Genomic DNA, 19,060 nt, shown 5'->3' with positions numbered 1-19,060 from the left:
CGTATTACCCAGGAGGAGTTTTCTCTAAGTGGAAGTGATGGTGGGGGGTGCTTTCTGTGCAGGCAGAGATGGAGGAAGGAGGACAATAGGGATTTTTGAGCTGTGCAGGGGATGGGCATGTGTTCTAGCCTATCACAGAGTTGAGAGTTTTCCCAGCTGATTTTTGGTGTTGCTTGTTCCAGTATTTCCTCACTATTCTTCCCGTCCTCTCATTAGGAATGCTAATGTATGTTTTATGTCACTGTAGGTTGGAAATACGTGATCTGTTTTTGATTTTGATTTTTGTGGAGGTTACAGTTAAGATTGCCTTGGCATTCAGAAGAGACTTTGAACTCTGGACTTTGAAACAGTGTTTAGACTGTGATAGACCATGCATACTACTGAAGTTGGACTGAGTGCATTTTTGCATTGTAATATGGTTAAAAGCCCATAGGGGTCAGACAGTGGAATGTGGTGGTTTGAATAAAAGTGACCCCTATAAGCTCATATGGTTGAATACTTAGTAGCCAAGGAGTGGCATTACTTGGGAGGGATTAGGACGTGTGGCCTTGTTGTAATAGGTAAGTTCTTGTTATAGGAAGTATATCACTAGGGGTGGCCTTTGAGGTTTCAAAAGTCCAAGTCTCTTCCTGCTGCTTGTGGAACCACATATAGAACTCTCAGCTACCATTCTGCCTACATGCCACCATGAGGATAAATGAATGAAACCTCTGAAACTGTAAGCAAGCCATAGTTAAATGCTTTCTCTTATAAGAGTTGCTGTGTTCATGGTGTCTCCTCACAGCACTAGAACACTAAGATATCTTTCAATCATGGAATCAGAAATAGTGCCAGAAAAAAATTTGATTGGAGAAAATAACTGTGAAGGATCTCTTGTCTTCAGTGATGAATTTACAGTAGGCACATATTTTCTACACATTTGGTCTTCTCTTTAATTGCCTCCTTCTCTCTATTTTTTCTTTCCTTTCTTCACTTGGATTTATCATATACAAAGGGGACTAGGAAAGCCATTGCTAAATAGGCAGAGATTTTTATTTGTTTAGTTGAATTGTGAGTTGGTAAATTATGACAAGAGGAGTCTTAGTTGACAACTGTGAGTGGAGCTTTGCATTTCTGACATTTAATTAAAGCAAATGGAGAGAAATAGAAAAAGAGAGAGGAAGCCAAGGGGCATGATCCTGCAGGATATCTGAGACTGCCAGTGCTTTGGAGAGTCTACCAATACATCATTGCATTAAACCTTTAAATGTGAGACTTTCATTTTATTAGATGATAGAGACTGACCATTGCATGAAGAATCATCAGGGGTCACATCAAAGAGGACACATGTCTTCTCTCTTTCTCTCCTCTTTCTCTTTAGTCAGAGAATTAAGCTCTCACCCCAAACTTGCATGTACTCTCTAAGTGTCTCATCTTGGTTACTGCCTTAGCGTTAATAATTATCAAGCAGGAAGTATGATGGCCTGCAGTCAGGCCAACCTGGTACTGAATAAACAGCTGAAGAACATATCCTGATCTGTAGGTGACAGGCAAAAAGGGAGTGCTTGGGCTTTTAAAACATTAAAGCTTACCTTCAGTGACATTCCTCCAAGTAGACCATACCTACTCCAATAAGGTCACACCTTCTAATCCTTCTCAGACAGTTTCACTAATCTTTCACTAACCAAGGATCAAACATTCATTTATGAGAGCCTATGGGAGCCATTATCTTTCAATCAACCATAGTTTAAAAAAATCTCTTTCACACTTCTGACAGAGAAGTGGCACTTACATATGATTTCTGTACAAGGATTTGTTTTAATAGTCTTCTTAATTGCAGAAGATGAAATTCTTCCTCTAATGGTGTACCATCTGTTTGGTGGAGAATATGATGACAAATACCATTTTTCTCCATCTTTGTAAACTTCTAGGGGAAACATGGCACACTGATGACATAGAACAGTGTGCACATTGGCAACTGTTCCTCTGAATGAGCGGGTGGGAAAAAGATGGAAAGAGATGAAGACAGGATTTAGCCTGAGAAGTTCCACACGCTTTAATTATTTACAAAGAATAAAAGAGAACTGGAGAAATAAGATGTCTACAATTTGAGGTCAAGCTTCACTCTAGGGTATTTGCTTTGCATGAGGGCCTATTTCCACCACATGTGCTATGATATTCAAAAAAGCATGTACTTTCAAAGTGGGTATTATTGGTCATATGGCTGATGGACCTACCATTGTTCTGTTCTACTGTAGCATGAATAAGTCATAGACTTTGTAACTTTTGTCTCCCAGTGAAATAAAAGGAAAGACTATATATTGGATTAAAGGTTTTATAAATGAAATAATGAATATTTCCACTGTGGCAGAATTTATAGGTGACGTTGAAACCAAAATTTCCAAAGACTGGAAATGATTTAGATGACTGTTTGTGGATGGTGGAAGCAAAAGTCAGATGTAATTAAAGAAGCCAGACATCCTAGTGACTAAGAGTGTAAATGAGGTTTATGAAAGAGTGACGTTTCTGGTGTTGCTATCTTGAGTTCAGCGTTTTGGGGATCTCATCAAGCACCCCAAGTCTTCTCACCACGTGATGAGCAGTAGGTAATTCACCCTTCATTGCCACTGCTAGTCATACGGACTACTCTTTGCCATAATCGTTCTCCAGCCTGGGAAATAACATCATGTAGTCTATCAAATGGCTGATTTTATTGTGATTGAACCAAAGTCTGGTTTTTATTTACTTCCAAGGCTGGACCCTTCCTTTTCCAGGGTCCAACAGGAGAGGTTGCTTAGGGAGGATGTGTGCTGGCATTGACACGTTACATCTTTCTCTTTCATTGCTCCCACCACCCCTGTTGCATTCCCTCCATGGTCTGCTCTCATGTTCTTCCCAAGATGTGACTAACAGGTTCCTCATCTGTTTGGCCTTTTAAAAGCAAAGATGAAGTACAGGTGCAGTATACAAATTACAGTCATGACTAAGTATTGGTCATAGTCTCTGAAGCAAATTCCCTTCACAAAGGCTCTCCTCTGCTATATACAACTCTAGCCTCTACAACACGGTGCCTCCATTAACTTAAAGGACAGAAGACAAGATAGCCCTAAACTTCAGTGTATCATGTCTCTTTCCAATAGAATAGCTCTTCTGTGACACTTCAAAGAGTCACTAGTTTATAAAGATCACTGTCGTGCAATGTCAGCTACCAAGAGTCTTGGGATAATGGATGATGCCCATGTGTGTGTTCTTCACAAAAGGTTTGAATAGAAAGAAAGCATATTCCTATAACCTCTACACAGTACACAGCATCAAGACACTCTGGAACTTTACAAGATAGCACATGTGGCTACAGGACTTGGTTGAGTGAAAGAATATACATGTCTCTAAATTGTTTTCATTTCATGTTCATGAAATAAAACTAAGAGGCATTTTTAATGTCACATGGGACAAAGCCATTGGCATTAGATCTTTTGCACATTTAGAATGCAGGCAGACATGATTTTGCAAAACTATAAATTCTACATTTAGTTTAAGAAAGTGTATTTTCGACTGAGGTTAACACAGTATTTAACTTAATGGAAAACATGCTTCTACTGAAGAGTGTTTCCACCAAGATTGCTGGATTCTGTACAACAATCTGTTTCTATTTTGAAAAAAACTGATTTTGTTTTGTGACCTAAATATTCATGTTTCCCCTTTTCTTTCATGTGTCTGCATTCATTTGTGACTCTCCAGGTATATTAAATAAACGACATAGGATGAATTTAGACAAAAATGTTTCTTAATTGTACATATATAAATATATATTCAGTTTTTAATCTTATGTGTATGTGCACTGCCTGTATACAGTGCCTCGGGAGGACAGTAGAGGCTGTTGGAGATGTCCTGGAAATGGTGTTAGAGATGGATATGGGCCACCACCGTCAGGGTGCTGGGAGATGAATCTGGGTCCTCTACAAGAAAAGTCAGCACTCGCACTCAAAAACTGGGCCATTTATCTCTTCAGCAACCAATAGTATGCATGTATGTATGTATGTATGTATGTATGTATGTATGATCTATCTATCTATCTATCTATCTATCTATCTATCTATCTATCTATCTATCTATCTATCTTTTCATCTCTTTAATGGTTCATACAATTACAAAAGAACCTTAAAATTTGAGCTTAACTTCTTTGTAGAAAGCATAGGCTCTCACTGCTTCTAACCCAATGATAGAGGAGACAAACAAGTATAAATACTTAGTAATAGGGTTGGGGATTTAGTTCAGTGGTAGAGCGCTTGCCTAGCAAGAGCAAGACCCTGGGCTCAGTCCCCAGCTCCGAAAAAAAATTTAAATACTTAGTAATAAATCATCCAGGTATTTACAGTTGAAGCCCTTTAATGCCCATGGATTTTAGAGGGAGGTTGGTTGACCTGGCCAGTACCTGTTTAAAACAAGGTCTGAGTGAACTTAGTTTCTTGGATCTAAGCCTCTCAGTGTATGGTAATTGATGCACCCAATTACCAATTACTAAAGAAGTTACAAGTTGGACATTTCTCCAACAGCTTCAAGGGGACAAGTGGGATGAAAGTGTAAGTTTAGAATGACTTCATTGGCCAAAGTAGGCCACATGGTACATCTCTTACTTTTTCTGTTGTGGTGACTATATACACTGACCTAAGCAAATTAAGGGATAAAAATTTGTTTTGGCTCATGGTTTGAGAGTACAGTCTTTCGTGGCAGGGGTATTCAGGTTGTAGGAACGTAAGTTGGCTTGTCATAGCACATCCATAGTCAAGAAGCAGATGCAGAGAGTAATGGATGAGAGTACTCAATCTGCTTTCCTTTTTTTTTTTTCAGTCTAGGGCCCCAGCCCACAGGAATGGTGCTGCCACATTGAACTTCCATAACATAGTCTATATAACTCTCCTACTGGTGTGGTCAGACTCAGTCAGTTTATTCATTCAAAAGGTGTCAAGTTGACAATATAAACCGTCACTCATGGCTAAATCTAATGTCAACATCATGAAGAAATTTAGCAGGAAGAACTAACCAACCAACCAACCAATCAACCAACCAACCAACCAACCAATCAACCAACCAACCAACCAACCAATCAACCAACCAACCAACCAGCAGAAGTGTGGAGATATGGGGTAGGAAAGAACAGGGAAGTAATAATTCAGCTGCTCAGAAGCCCAATTCGTTCTTCTCTCCTGTCTATAGGTGGAGATATTGCTATTGCATGATTTTGCCTTTTCGATGGGGGTGGGGTGGGTTAGGGTGAGAGTGGAGGTCAGGGCAGGGGCTGGGGCTGGGTGAGGGTGGGGGTGGCATTTCTGAACAAGGAAAGCAGCTGCTCCGGGAGTGTCTGGGTCTGATTGTAGGAACTCTGAAGCTTTGGTGTAGGATGGGATTCCTGCTGAGGTTGAGAAAGAAGATCCTAGACATTATTTTATGTTTGTATTCAACACACTGTAAAACAGTATTCTGCTCTACATAATTGTTCCTCAGTCTAGCTATTTACCATACCAAGAAAGCAATATCCCCAGAAATGGCTTCTTTCTTTTTTTCTTGTCAGTATCCAAAGACACATACTGACAACTTCAATTTCTTTCTGGAATTAATTTCACAAAAAATTATTTGAGCATACAACTACTTTAAATAATTTTGAAATTGTAGTCTAAAGGGGCCATAACAATTGAACATAGACAATACATTGCAAATTTCCCACTGAAATCACATATTTTCCTAAGCATTAAAACAATGGGAGATAGAATGAGAAGAAATTAATTTCAATCTGCTTTCTTTTAAAGTCTAGACAAATGGGAACAAACTCAAACACACAGGGAACAACATGAAACTATGATACAAACATATATATATACACACACACATACATACACACACACACTTATTTTTCTGGTGAGATGTTAACAAATTTCTATTTGCCCCAGAAGTGTACTTATGATAGGCCACAGGAATAATTCTACCCATCTAGCTTATCGAATCCATGAATTTTCCTGCATTATTACTTTTATTACCTCTCTGTTGCTGTGATAAAGACCATTGCCAACAGAACCTTGGGGAGTCAAGGGTATATTTGGCTTACACTTGTATATTACAAACACAGGTCATCATTGAAGGAAGCCAACGCAGGAACTCAAGCAGGGCAGGGACTTGGAGGCAGAAACTCAAACAGAAGCCATGGAGTACTGATTATTAGCTTGCTGCTAGTGACTTGCTCAGTTTTTTTCTTATAAAATGCCAGGCCACCTGCCCAGACAGGTGCTACAGGCAATGGCTGATTACACCATACATCGATTATTGCTTTAGAAAATGCTACATAGGCTTGCCTCCAGGTCAATCTAATGGAGGTATTTTCCTAACTGAGGTTCCTTCTTCCCCAGATAGTCCTAGCTTGTGTCAAATGGACAAAACACTAGCCTGTACAACTTTATAGAATGGATGAGGGGTTTTGTATAGTTGAATGCCCAAAGAGCCTACCCAAGTATGTGGAATGACTCATAAAAGTTGGATGCTTAGAGCTCTGCATAACTGGAATGCAACTTGGTCAGTTGGCCACTCTACCTAACTCTTTTTTTAAAATGTTCATACATGTGCACATGGAAGTCAGAGGATAACAGTATAGCCGTGCATGCCATTTTTTAGGAAGGTCATTGTATTAGTTACTTCCCCATCACTGAGGTAAAGCACATGATCAAAAGCGACTTACGGAGCATAAAGTTTATTTTGGCTTACTCTTCAGAGTACACGTTGTCATGGCAGACAGGTATGGCATCAGGAACAGGAAGCTGAGGCCTCACATATTAAAATAGAAGCAGGAAGCAGGAAGCAGGAAGAAAGAACTAGAATTAACAGGTCTTCAGATTCTCAATTCCACTCCCGATTGATGTTCTTTCTAAGCTGCTCCCCAAAATGGCACCAACTGGGGACCAAGCGTTTAGCTATCTGAAACTACAGGGAGCTTTTCTCATTAGAGCTACCACAGTCATCCATCTTGTTAATTAATTAATTAATTAATTAGCGACAGAGTCTCACTGACCTGGAGCCCTGGCTGGCCAGCAACCTCAGAGACCCATCTCTGAATTCCCAGTATTTGGATTATAAATACGTGCCACTATACCTGGCTTTTAAAATGTGGGTTCTGAGGATGGTATCCAAATCTTTATGCTTCTAAGGCCAGTAATTTTCCAGTCTGATTTCTTTCCCCAGCCCTCTGTCATAATTGTTGTTATTTATGTAACTTTTAATAGGTGCCTTAGGAATCTCCTATGTTTCAGGAATTTCCTGGAACTTGAAAGTTTCATTTACTTCTCGAGTCTTCAGAAGCCTCTGCCTATATACCCTTTTGTTGGGTAGACTTTAAATTGTTGACTTTCGGGTAGAGTAGAGTCATATTTATGAAGTGGTAGACCTCATCCAAGTGGTTAAAGACCTGACTGGAACACAAGAGATGCCTTCCCATAAACCAGAGTGATTTCAAATAATTGTGTTTAGTAAAAAAATATCTTCATGTTGGGATTTTGATGTAGGAAAGCCAATGTTCTCACCCATGTCTGTGAGTGGTTCACTCCAGGACAAAGAACCAGCCATCTAGAAGAAATCAAAAGACAGTTGGATGCAGAATTGTTTTTTTCTTGCTTTTGCGGAAGCTGATCTTACTCTTCAAAGGCCTTCAGCTATTTGGATGAGCCTCATTGCCTTACAGAGGTCAATATGCTGTGTTCAAAATTTTTCAATTTAAGTATTAATCTCATCCCAAAGCAACTTCCCAGAAACACTCAAGAAAAATGGTTGGCCAAATATCTAGATACTATGGTACAATCAATTTGGTACACAAAATTAACATCACCATGGTCACGTCAAGATTTAGTCCAATTTGAAAGTACAAGTCCTGTTGTATGCCTGTACATCTTATATCACTATAAAGCCACAAAAAGTTTAAGTCTAACTGTTGTGAGTAGAGGGCCACTCGCATTTGTTACCTTATACTCTAGAGATAAATGACTTGATGGTTTTAAAGTTTGTTTTTAATCAGACAGTGGTGGACCCAAATTTATAGATACTCTATAATATATTGGAAGAAATTTAAATAACCAAATTTAAAATGTTTTTATAATTTACCTAAGCCTCTTCAAAAATGATTATTAACATCTTGGAGAGGAGATACAACTTGAATCGGTAAGTCTACATCTTGAATTAAAATGTGGAAGGGGAAGCCCTGGGTCCTGCTAAGACTGAACCCCCAGTGAACTAGTCTATGGGGGGAGGGTGGCAATGTGGGGAGGGTTAGGAGGGGAACACCCATAAGGAAGGGGAGGGGGGAGGGGGATGTTTGCCCGGAAACCGGGAAAGGGAATAACACTCGAAATGTATATAAGAAATACTCAAGTTAATAAAAAAAAAAAAACAAAAAAAATCTTCCTACAAAACCAAAAAAAAAAAAATAAAATGTTTAATATGGACTAAAACTCATATATTTGTTACAATTATAAATATTAATCTTATAGTTGTGAGTAATCTTTAGAGTTGAAATTACCTTTGACACTATGAAAGATTCCACACTTACTGCTAGTCAGTTCTATTGCAATATAAAGCTTCTTATTTCTCTGAGAATTTCATCATGAACTCTAATGAATAACATTCATAACTGTTATTAAAGACCAAGGCACTCAGTATTTCCTATAAATGTGCAAATCTACAAAAGTAAGCTTAATACAGAAGTAGAAGATTTTGTAGAAAAAGATTTAATTGATGAGATTGATAGTATATATTTTAACACTTACATGTTAAAAAATTTAAAGGTAATTGAAGTTTGGATTCCAAAATGCTCCTATTCAATCAAAATAAAACTGTAATACATGCACTGCATGTGATTTGCTTCTTTGAATTGGATAGAGTTAAAGAGAGGACAAAAAAGAGAAATATTAGATGTGGTGAAACACATTCTTCATAGCTCTTTAAACCATAGGCCTATGTTGTGGTTTTACTGCTGATGAGTAAGAGAAAGTAAACACTCAAAAACATATGGCACAATTTATACAGTGCATGTATGTATATTTATTTATGGCTTCATCTGAGCCCAAAGAGAAATTATAAATGTTTTATAGAGACCACAAATCTTTTGCATATAGGTCAAAATGTTTATTCTGTGTGGTTTGGGATTATACATAAAGCTTCCATATGGAAAAAATTTTTTAATACAAAAATGAAAGCATTAAGCTTCAAAGAACCAACTGAATGACTGACCAACAGTCTCTCAGACTTCTAGGTTGTGGTTCGAGTGTATGCATATTTTATTTTGCAGTGTGCCTTTTGTTTTTGCTCAGGTTTACAGGGTTTCATATGAGATTGTGTTATATGCATAGTGTAAAAATGTTCACGTACCTATGCATGTATGTCTATGTGTGTATATGTTTGTATACATATGCCTTATTTTTCTAGATATTGTACTGCCATGTCTCATACTGTATACAGACCTAAGAAACGGTTAGTCATTCCAAGTACTAAATGTTCTCAGAATCTGCTTCTTACTGGGGTGGTTCCTTCCCCTTAGCACTTGGTGAGTGGCAATGCAAGGGAAAAACGGGAAGGGCAGAAAGAGTGGGCTGGGGTTTTCCAGCTTGACGAGTTGGCACTGTATGACACTTAGGAAGGAGACAAGGAAGATAACTAACAGATAAAGTGAAAGGATATGAGGCAGCAAAGAAACACGAGGACCGGAAGAGGACACAGAGGTAATTATTTTTTCTAACTTGAGCTTTGCCATTTTACAATTTCTTTTGCTTCATAGTGGATGAGTGTGCACAGATGGGATTGATAAAGAACAAAACCATAAATGAAGCCCCACAGCTCCCGAACAGCCATTAAATTGTGCAGACGTTTATTGATGCACAGAGTCTGAAACTGGCAAGTGTTTAGTGGCTGCCATATACTGCTGTGAAGTGCTTTTATTTGTAAATTTGTTACAATAAAGTGGTTTTGTTTAAAAAGTGCCACTGTTTGATTCTGAGTTCCCAAATCAACCATTCTAGAGTTGGCTTGTTAGATAGTGAAATTACCTTTTAATTTATCAGCTGTACCAAAAATACCTATTAAGATAATAAAATTCACCAGGAAATAGATGCAATATAGGAGACAAACAAAGCCAAGAGTTCATTATCTTTTTTTTTCAGATTACTCAAACCTGTCATAGTTTATTACAGCAATTCCAGTCAATAGGTTGACATAGAACCACCCTTCAGCCATTCACTATCGTGCAACTGAGTCTTCCTATGACTGATTTGAGGTAGTATTTTCATGGACCGATGAGTTACTGCACTGAGAACTTTGGGAATATTTTACCCAATCCTAAATTACTGGGAAGCTATGCTTGTCCAAGTTCTTGTCATTCTTTTTTTTTTTTTATTAACTTGAGTATTTCTTATATACATTTCGAGTGTTATTCCCTTTCCCGATTTCCGGGCAAACATCCCCCTCCCTCCTCCCCTTTCTTACCGGTGTTCCCCTCCCCATCCTCCCCCCATTGCCGCCCTCCCCCCAACAATCTAGTTCACTGGGGGTTCAGTCTTAGCAGGACCCAGGGCTTCCCCTTCCACTGGTGCTCTTACTAGGATATTCATTGCTACCTATGAGGTCAGAGTCCAGGGTCAGTCCATGTATAGTATTTAGGTAGTGGCTTAGTCCCTGGAAGCTCTGGTTGCTTGGCATTGTTGTTCATAAGGGGTCTCGAGACCCTTCAAGCTCTTCCAGTTCTTTCTCTGAATCCTTCAACGGGGGTCCTATTCTCAGTTCAGGGGTTTTCTGCTGGCATTCGCCTCTGTGTTTGCTGTATTCTGGCTGTGTCTCTCAGGAGAGATCTACATCCGGCTCCTGTCGGCCTGCATTCTTTGCTTCATCCATCTTGTCTAATTGGATGGCTGTATATGTATGGGCCACATGTGGGGCAGGCTCTGAATGGGTGTTCCTTCTGTGTCTGTTTTAATCTTTGCCTCTCTATTCCCTGCCAAGGGTATTCTTGTTCCCCTTTTAAAGAAGGAGTGAAACATTCACATTTTGATCATCCGTCTTGAGTTTCATTTGTTCTAGGCATCTAGGGTAATTCAAGCATTTGGGCTAATAGCCACTTATCAATGAGTGCATACCATGTGTGTTTTTCTGTGATTGGGTTAGCTCACTCAGGATGATATTTTCCAGTTCCAAACATTTGCCTACGAATTTCATAAAGTCATTGTTTTTGATAGCTGAGTAATATTCCATTGTGTAGATGTACCATATTTTCTGTATCCATTCTTCTGTTGAAGGGCATCTGGGTTCTTTCCAGCTTCTGGCTAGTATAAATAAGGCTGCGATGAACATAGTGGAGCACGTGTCTTTTTTATATGTTGGGGCATCTTTTGGGTATATGCCCAAGAGAGGTATAGCTGGATCCTCAGGCAGTTCAATGTCCAATTTTCTGAGGAACCTCCAGACTGATTTCCAGAATGGTTGTACCAGTCTGCAATCCCACCAACAATGGAGGAGTGTTCCTCTTTCTCCACGTCCTCGCCAGCATCTGCTGTCACCTGAGTTTTTTATCTTAGCCATTCACACTGGTGTGAGGTGAAATCTCAGGGTTGTTTTGATTTGCATTTCCCTTATGACTAAAGATGTTGAACATTTCTTTAGGTGTTTCTCAGCCACTCGGCATTCCTCAGCTGTGAATTCTTTGTTTAGCTCTGAACCCCATTTTTTAATAGGGTTATTTGTCTCCCTGCGGTCTAACTTCTTGAGTTCTTTGTATATTTTGGATATAAGGCCTCTATCTGTTGTAGGATTGGTAAAGATCTTTTCCCAATCTGTTGGTTGCCGTTTTGTCCTAACCACAGTGTCCTTTGCCTTACAGAAGCTTTGCAGTTTTATGAGATCCCATTTGTCGATTCTTGATCTTAGAGCATAAGCCATTGGTGTTTTGTTCAGGAAATTTTTTCCAGTGCCCATGTGTTCGAGATGCTGCCCAACTTATTCTTCTATTAGTTTGAGTGTATCTGGTTTGATGTGGAGGTCCATGATCCACTTGGACTTAAGCTTTGTACAGGGTGATAAGCATGGATCGATCTGCATTCTTCTACATGTTGGCCTCCAGTTGAACCAGCACCATTTGCTAAAAATGCTATCTTTTTTCCATTTGATGGTTTTGGCTCCTTTGTCAAATATCAAGTGCCCATAGGTGTGTGGGTTCATTTCTGGATCTTCAATTCTATTCCATTGGTCTATCTGTCTGTCTCTGTACCAATACCATGCAGTTTTTATCACTATTGCTCTGTAATACTGCTTGAGTTCAGGGATAGTGATTCCCTCTGAAGTCCTTTTATTGTTGAGGATAGTTTTAGCTACCCTGGGTTTTTTGTTATTCCAGATGAATTTGCAAATTGTTCTGTCTAACTCTTTGAAGAATTGGATTGGTATTTTGATGGGGATTGCATTGAATCTGTAGATCGCTTTTGGTAAAATGGCCATTTTTACTATATTAATCCTGCCAATCCATGAGCATGGGAGATCTTTCCATCTTCTGAGGTCTTCTTCAATTTCTTTCTTCAGAGTCTTGAAGTTCTTATTGTACAGATCTTTTACTTGCTTGGTTAAAGTCACACCGAGGTACTTTATATTATTTGGGTCTATTATGAAGGGTGTCGTTTCCCTAATTTCTGTCTCGGCTTGTTTCTCTTTTGTGTAGAGGAAGACAACTGATTTATTTGAGTTAATTTTATACCCAGCCACTTTGCTGAAGTTGTTTATCAGCTTTAGTAGTTCTCTGGTGGAACTTTTGGGATCACTTAAATATACTATCCTATCATCTGCAAATAGTGATATTTTGACTTCTTCTTTTCTGATCTGTACCCCCTTGACCTCCTTTTGTTGTCTGATTGCTCTGGCTAGAACTTCAAGAACTATATTGAGTAAGTAGGGAGAGAGTGGGCAGCCTTGTCTAGTCCCTGATTTTAGTGGGATTGCTTCAAGTTTCTCTCCATTTAGTTTAATGTTAGCAAGAGTTCATTATCATAAAACGTAAAGTTGGTAAGCCTCTGTGAAAACTGGCCAGGAGATAAATATGAACAGCCCCAAAAGTAAACAGCAGTGCAGAGTTAGAAAACATGGGAAAGCGTGGAGCACGGGCACAGAGACAGTGAGATGATATCTTGAACCACCCAAGGCCAATAATTATGAAAATGTAGATGACATAGTTCTACTGTAGAAAAACCACAAACTCTGACCTTCTAAAGGAGACTGCTTGATTACTGGCTTTATCATGCTATTAGAATTATTAAATAATTGTTTCATAAATAAATGCCTTTCTTCAGAGATAATTATAGTCCCATGTGAGCTCCTTGTGCATTTTTAAACATTAAACCTTTTTGATAATATCGTGCACGAGTGCTGTATCGCATCATTTCTATCTCCCTCACCCCTCCCATATCCCTCATTCCAATTCCATCTCAAATCCATGGTCCTTACTTAGGCATTGTTATATACCGCACACACATGTGTACATGTGCACGCCACACACACATCACAGAATGCATACACACACACCCTTTTACATACAACATACACACAATACACACATACATAATAAACACACACAGAGAAAAGGGAATATCATTTGAAATGTAAATGTAAATACATAAAATACCCAGTAAAAATGGGTGCTCAAGATAATGTTATTTATACCTATTTGTTGTATTATAAAGATAAAATCATTATGGCCAAATAGATGGATACGGTATGAATTAATATAGCTATGAGAATTTGTATATGTTTGAGTGATAGATTAAATCTAATACTTTTGACTGTTCATGTGCAACAAGTGTTTAAGAAAATGCCAATTCAAAATTTTTGGTGTCTTTAGAAAGCATCACACACCAGAGTTAACCATACTGGGCGGAAGCCTATACAAGTCAATGAATTTTTTTAGAGTTAGAATAGTGAGTCGGAAGCTGTGGACATTTACTTCCCATATTTACATCATGGGAAACATGGCATCAGCATGTACATTAATAATGTAATGGATGACATAATAGAAATCTAAAATCAGGTTGGAAATAATCAGGTTCAACAAGACTTAGTGTGGTAGGTGTTCTTGTAAATTACCTCAATAAATCTAAAAATTAACTGTATAAATAAAGGGTAGACAAGATGTCTCTAAACATTCACTTGTAAGATAAGAACCATGAACATTTGTCAATCATGAGCTTGGGATAATCAGTGATATGATATGTTTGCTTAAAACTTGCTAATTACATTCAAGGCATAGACTCATCCATTTTCTTCAAGGACGCTCCCATTCCTTACATATTATTTGTTTTTTAGGAAAATGGAACTCAGAAGAGGAACTAAAGTAGGCCTGTCTGAGAGAAAGTCATTTGCGCAGGCAGGAATGATTCATTTCACGATGTGTTTAAACGAGTGTCTCCAGTTCATCTCAATGTGAAGTTGGTTGCATTTCCTTTCCTGCCTTCGTCAGAAGCCCACTGAATCACTCCAGTAACATGCTTTCTCTTGGAGACAGAATCAAGTTTTCCACTCCGGTGTTTAGGTAAGATTGCCCAGAGCTAAACTGAACTGCCTATTTACCCAATGGCCTGTAGAAGATTCAGGTGTTCTCTGGTTAGTCATCTGTCTATAAAACTGAGTGCACGGATGATATGCCTTTAATATCATGTTACTTATGCATTCCCTGGTGTTGGTGTTTGATCCTGATAGTGTGCTAAGTAAAACTCTATCCATAGACTCTACACATGGCACACCTGTTTGCTCTCACAAATATATTTTTTCTTTTCTTTTATTGGATATTTTCTTTATTTATATTTCAAATCTTATCCCCTTTTCTGGTTTCCACTCCAGAAACCCACCTATCTCATTCCCCCCAACCCCTGCTTCTATGAGAATACTCAGCTAGCCAACCACCCACTCTCTCCCCCCCCCCACCCCTACACTGAGGGTCCAGCCTTCACAGGACCAAGGGCTTTTCCTCCCATTGTTGCCAACAAGGCCACCCTCCTCTGCATATGCAGCTAGAGCCATCAGCTCTCTCCAGGTGTACTCCTTGGTTGGTGTTTTAGTCCCTGGGAGCCTTAGGTTTTCTTGTTGGTTGGTATTGCCACACAAATATATTTTAAGCACACTGCTCACCATGTCTAAAATTTTGTACACGAAGAGAGGAGCGGTTTAACTCACATAATTCTTAGTTGGAAAGTCAATGTCCTCAAGTCTTTATAAAATTTTGAGTGACTTGAGAGTGAATTTAAATCACATGCATATTTTTCTTCTCTTAGTATGTTATACAGTTAGCAGCTCTAGGGAAAAGTCGTGTTTCAATCCAAGTCTATCTAGGAAGCTAGGCCCAAGATAACGTCATTTATGGTTAAGGGAGATCATTGTTGTGCTTACTAATTTCTTGTGGTTACGAGCCCTGGGATTTGGGATTGCTGGCTGGCTTTCTGTAATATTGTATGGTAAATATGGATGTATTATAGTACAAGCATTTAAAATCCCCAGCATGTTTTGTCTAAATAAAAGAATAATTATCCAAATTATGCCAAGCTGTATCCCACATTTTCCCACTGTGTTTCTCTTTCTTGTCTGTTTTCTTAATTGTTACAATTTTCATGGTATTGTGTTAGATTTCCAGTGCTAATATGTTTGTGTGTATATTTTATTTTATGTTTTTTAGAATAATTGAGTTGGAATTTCTGTCCTCTTACGCAAAGTCACAGTATTCAAATTACAGAATTTGGGTTTGATTGTAACAGTAGACAAGGCTAATTACTCCCTGAAGTTACTCTTGGCATCATTTAGACACTGAAGGATTTCTGCCTTTTCGGATAGATCATTAACTTCCTACCATGAGCAGCATGTTATACACTTCTGCGTAACTCAGGTCTTTTCCCTCCCCTTCTCATAGGCCATGCTACTCTCTTGTCTGTTTAATTGTTTTTTTTTTTGTTTTTTATGCATAGAAGATCATCTAACAGGAGAAAATTATCAAAATTGTTGTCTATGCATGACCAAGTGAACACTGAAAACACAAACAGTTGGCTTAACACTTACCATGAGCTGTCACTATAACAATTCTCTCATTGTCAATTCTCTCAGTATCTTGGAAGTAGATTTTCTTTCTAAGTAACTAACAATTATGAAGTTAAACAAGTTATCAGGAGTTACAAACTCATGAAATACGGGCACAAGACTGTGATCCTAGGCTCTCCTGACACTGCAGTCCCTGGACCAGGTTTTCTCTTGATGATGGGCTTATTTTGCTTCTTATTGTATGTCCTGGTGACCAGATGACCAGCCAGATTCTGCCATACAACCTGCCACCATGTTCTGCTTCACAACAGGTCCCAAAGCGAGAGGGCTAAGTGACCACAGACGCAAACCTACAAAATAAGAGACAAAATCAACCTTTCTTCTTTATTAAAAACAAAAAAAGGTATGTGAAATTTTTGACTATTTCTTTTTAGTGGGAGATGATAATACTATCTTGAACATTATAAAAAAGTAATTATATTAGTCTATGTATAACTAAGATGCATCCATTATACTTAATGAAAAAACATCAAACATATATAGAGAATGAGTGTTGAGTTGGTGCAGGTTAGAGTATATATTGGCTGTTTTAGGCCCAGGACCACATTTCCCTAGATACACGTTCTTCTGTACTGCTGGCAAAATTTGTCTTTGAGGAGAAATTCAATGAGAGTTGGAAAGCTCACGTGAAGTACAAGCTATTATTCTTGCCAAGTCAGAGTTATTTAGTTGTCTTGACACCCCTAGAAATTTCTGTACTAGGGTCTAGCACTTCCTTGAATTGCATAAGACCATGTTTTCTTTAGGTTGTGGCAATGAATGTGACTTTCAAGCTTTTCTGAGTGGTCCACCTCATGGATTCAGTCAGTTTGTCTTCCCAAGGACAGTTTACTCTTTCTTAGGACAATTTCTAGCTAACATGATTCAGATTGTCATGGCTGCTTCCTCTCATAGCTCTATAATTTGATTTTCTAAATTCCATCCACTTTCCCCACAATGTAGACACTGGCTTAGTCTTTCTGACTAAACTCAGATGAATATGAAGTTTTTGTTGTGATACATTTAAACAGACTTTAGTCATATATCAGTATTTCATTTTCACTGCCCCCTTACCCTAGGAGTGAAGAACAGGAGAGGAGAAATATAGATATGAAATTAGAAGCAATCATATATTGAGGAGAATCTGAAGTTGGCAAAGGTTCTGCTAGTTTTATTGATTCCTTATATAAAAGTTCATGCTTTGGAGTATATAGTATTCAACCTAATTTTGTTCTTTTAGGACCCACTGAAGATTCTTTATGGTAAGATGGGAGCTTCCTGTATTAGGAGTTACAAGTAGAGCCAATTCTTTTTTTTTTTTTTTTGCAATCAAGAAAATTTAGTTAATCGATTTGTACATTGCATTTGTTTTCTTTCTTTTTTTTTTTATTAACTTGAGTATTTCTTATATACATTTCGAGTGTTATTCCCTTTCCCGGTTTCCGGGCAAACATCTCCCTCACCCCTCCCCTTCCTTACGGGTGTTCCCCTCCCAACCCTCCCCCCATTGCCGCCTTCCCCCCACCAGTCTAGTTCACTGGGGGTTCAGTCTTAGCAGGACCCAGGGCTTCCCCTTCCACTGGTGTAGAGCCAATTCTTACTGAGTTTACCGTGAGTCAGAGGCTTGCATTTGATATTCAGGAACTAAGGGGAATAAGCAATCTGGCATAAGTCACTAGATGGTGCAAATTCCTGAATTAATATTCTGATCTGTCTGATTTTCAAATTTCCAATGTTCTTTTCATTGGCCTGAGCTACTTCCTGCCTCTTGAGAGTTTTAAATTGGAATTGACATGGACAAGTACATGTATTTATTCCTCATCATCCTTGAAGAACCTAAATGGATTACTCTAAAAACCACTTAGAGTCAAATTCACTCTTCCTAACCACTGACAATTTTTATACATTTAGACACAATCATGGCCACAATCAATTACCTCATACAGCTGACCACACGACTCTCATCTGTTCATGTTTCAAATGCCAATTTTGGTTTGTCAAAAACAAATCCAGAATCAAGACCTTATATTACTATACTCATAAAATTGGTGAAAAACACAAGAGAAAATTAGAGGAAGGATACATTTATAATTGATCAATCTTCAAGAGTAGAAAAAGAAAAAAAGAGAAAAAATCAAGAGGAAAATGTTTCTTTGTGGCATGGCTACAAAATGCACCTCGAGAAGACACAATTTTTCTACCTGAACTTTTTTGGGGGGCAAATGTTTAAATTGAAAGCAAATTGGCATCTTAGTGAACATTCAGTACAAGATGGACATTCATGGATGAGCTGGGTGCTGTGAGAAATCAAGGATATCAGTGAGTATGTATCTTCCATACTTGTGCAAAGCAGAGATTAAGGACACAGATTGAAATTGGCCCCAATAGTTAGCATTTGAAGCTCTTGGCATAAAGAATCTGAAACTGCCAGCTAGTTATAGTAGTCATGTTGTGAGGAACAACTTACTTGAGAAGTGGACATAATATATACTGGGCAACTTTTCCAGAATTCAACATTTGGGTTAAACTGAATTGTAAGTGGATCCAATAGCAGCACTTTTTCTTCCTCCCCAGAAAGGGATCCCAGCAGATGCAGCAATGCATCTACTATGTTTGTTCTACCCAACAGGGACATAGGCAGGCAAGTTGTGCCCGAGAAAGCCTCTGTTCAGAAATGACCTATATGCTTCCCTTGACTTGGGTTGTTGGGCAAGGATAGCTTTGTTAACCTTTCTCCTTTATGCACATCCCATCACCAAGCAAAGTCAAGCCTCAGTCTCCTTTCCTCTCTAAATGAGGGAAGGGACAGAGAAAAAAATATTCTGGAGAAAACCATGAAGGGAATTAAGGGATGTAAGTATTTCTCTGGTCATTGAGTGAACCTATTTGCTCTAAAATTAGCTTCTTTTTAAAACTACCCAATTCCACTATTAATAGATACCTTAGTCCTATTATAAGCAAC

General features: G+C 38.5%; 1 long non-coding RNA gene across 2 annotated transcripts in view; it reads right to left on the bottom strand.

The window, feature by feature from the left end:
- LOC134480965 (uncharacterized) overlaps window positions 1-19,060 on the bottom strand; it is a 45,669-nt gene that overhangs the window by 9,668 nt on the left and 16,941 nt on the right. The window contains exons 2-3 of one of the 2 annotated variants that reach the window (XR_010056035.1): window positions 16,081-16,409; window positions 6,673-7,584 (exon numbers count right to left, since the gene is read on the bottom strand). This is a non-coding gene — a long non-coding RNA (uncharacterized LOC134480965). Of the gene's footprint in view, window positions 1-6,672; window positions 7,585-16,080; window positions 16,410-19,060 lie in introns of those variants that run through there. The other variant, XR_010056036.1, reaches the window with a different exon arrangement.

The sequence above is a fragment of the Rattus norvegicus genome, chromosome 11, assembly GCF_036323735.1.
Source record: "Rattus norvegicus strain BN/NHsdMcwi chromosome 11, GRCr8, whole genome shotgun sequence".
In the NCBI taxonomy this organism is placed as follows: domain Eukaryota; kingdom Metazoa; phylum Chordata; class Mammalia; order Rodentia; family Muridae; genus Rattus; species Rattus norvegicus.
Note: the sequence above shows the minus strand (reverse complement) of the source record. Positions and strands in the feature narration are given on the sequence as shown.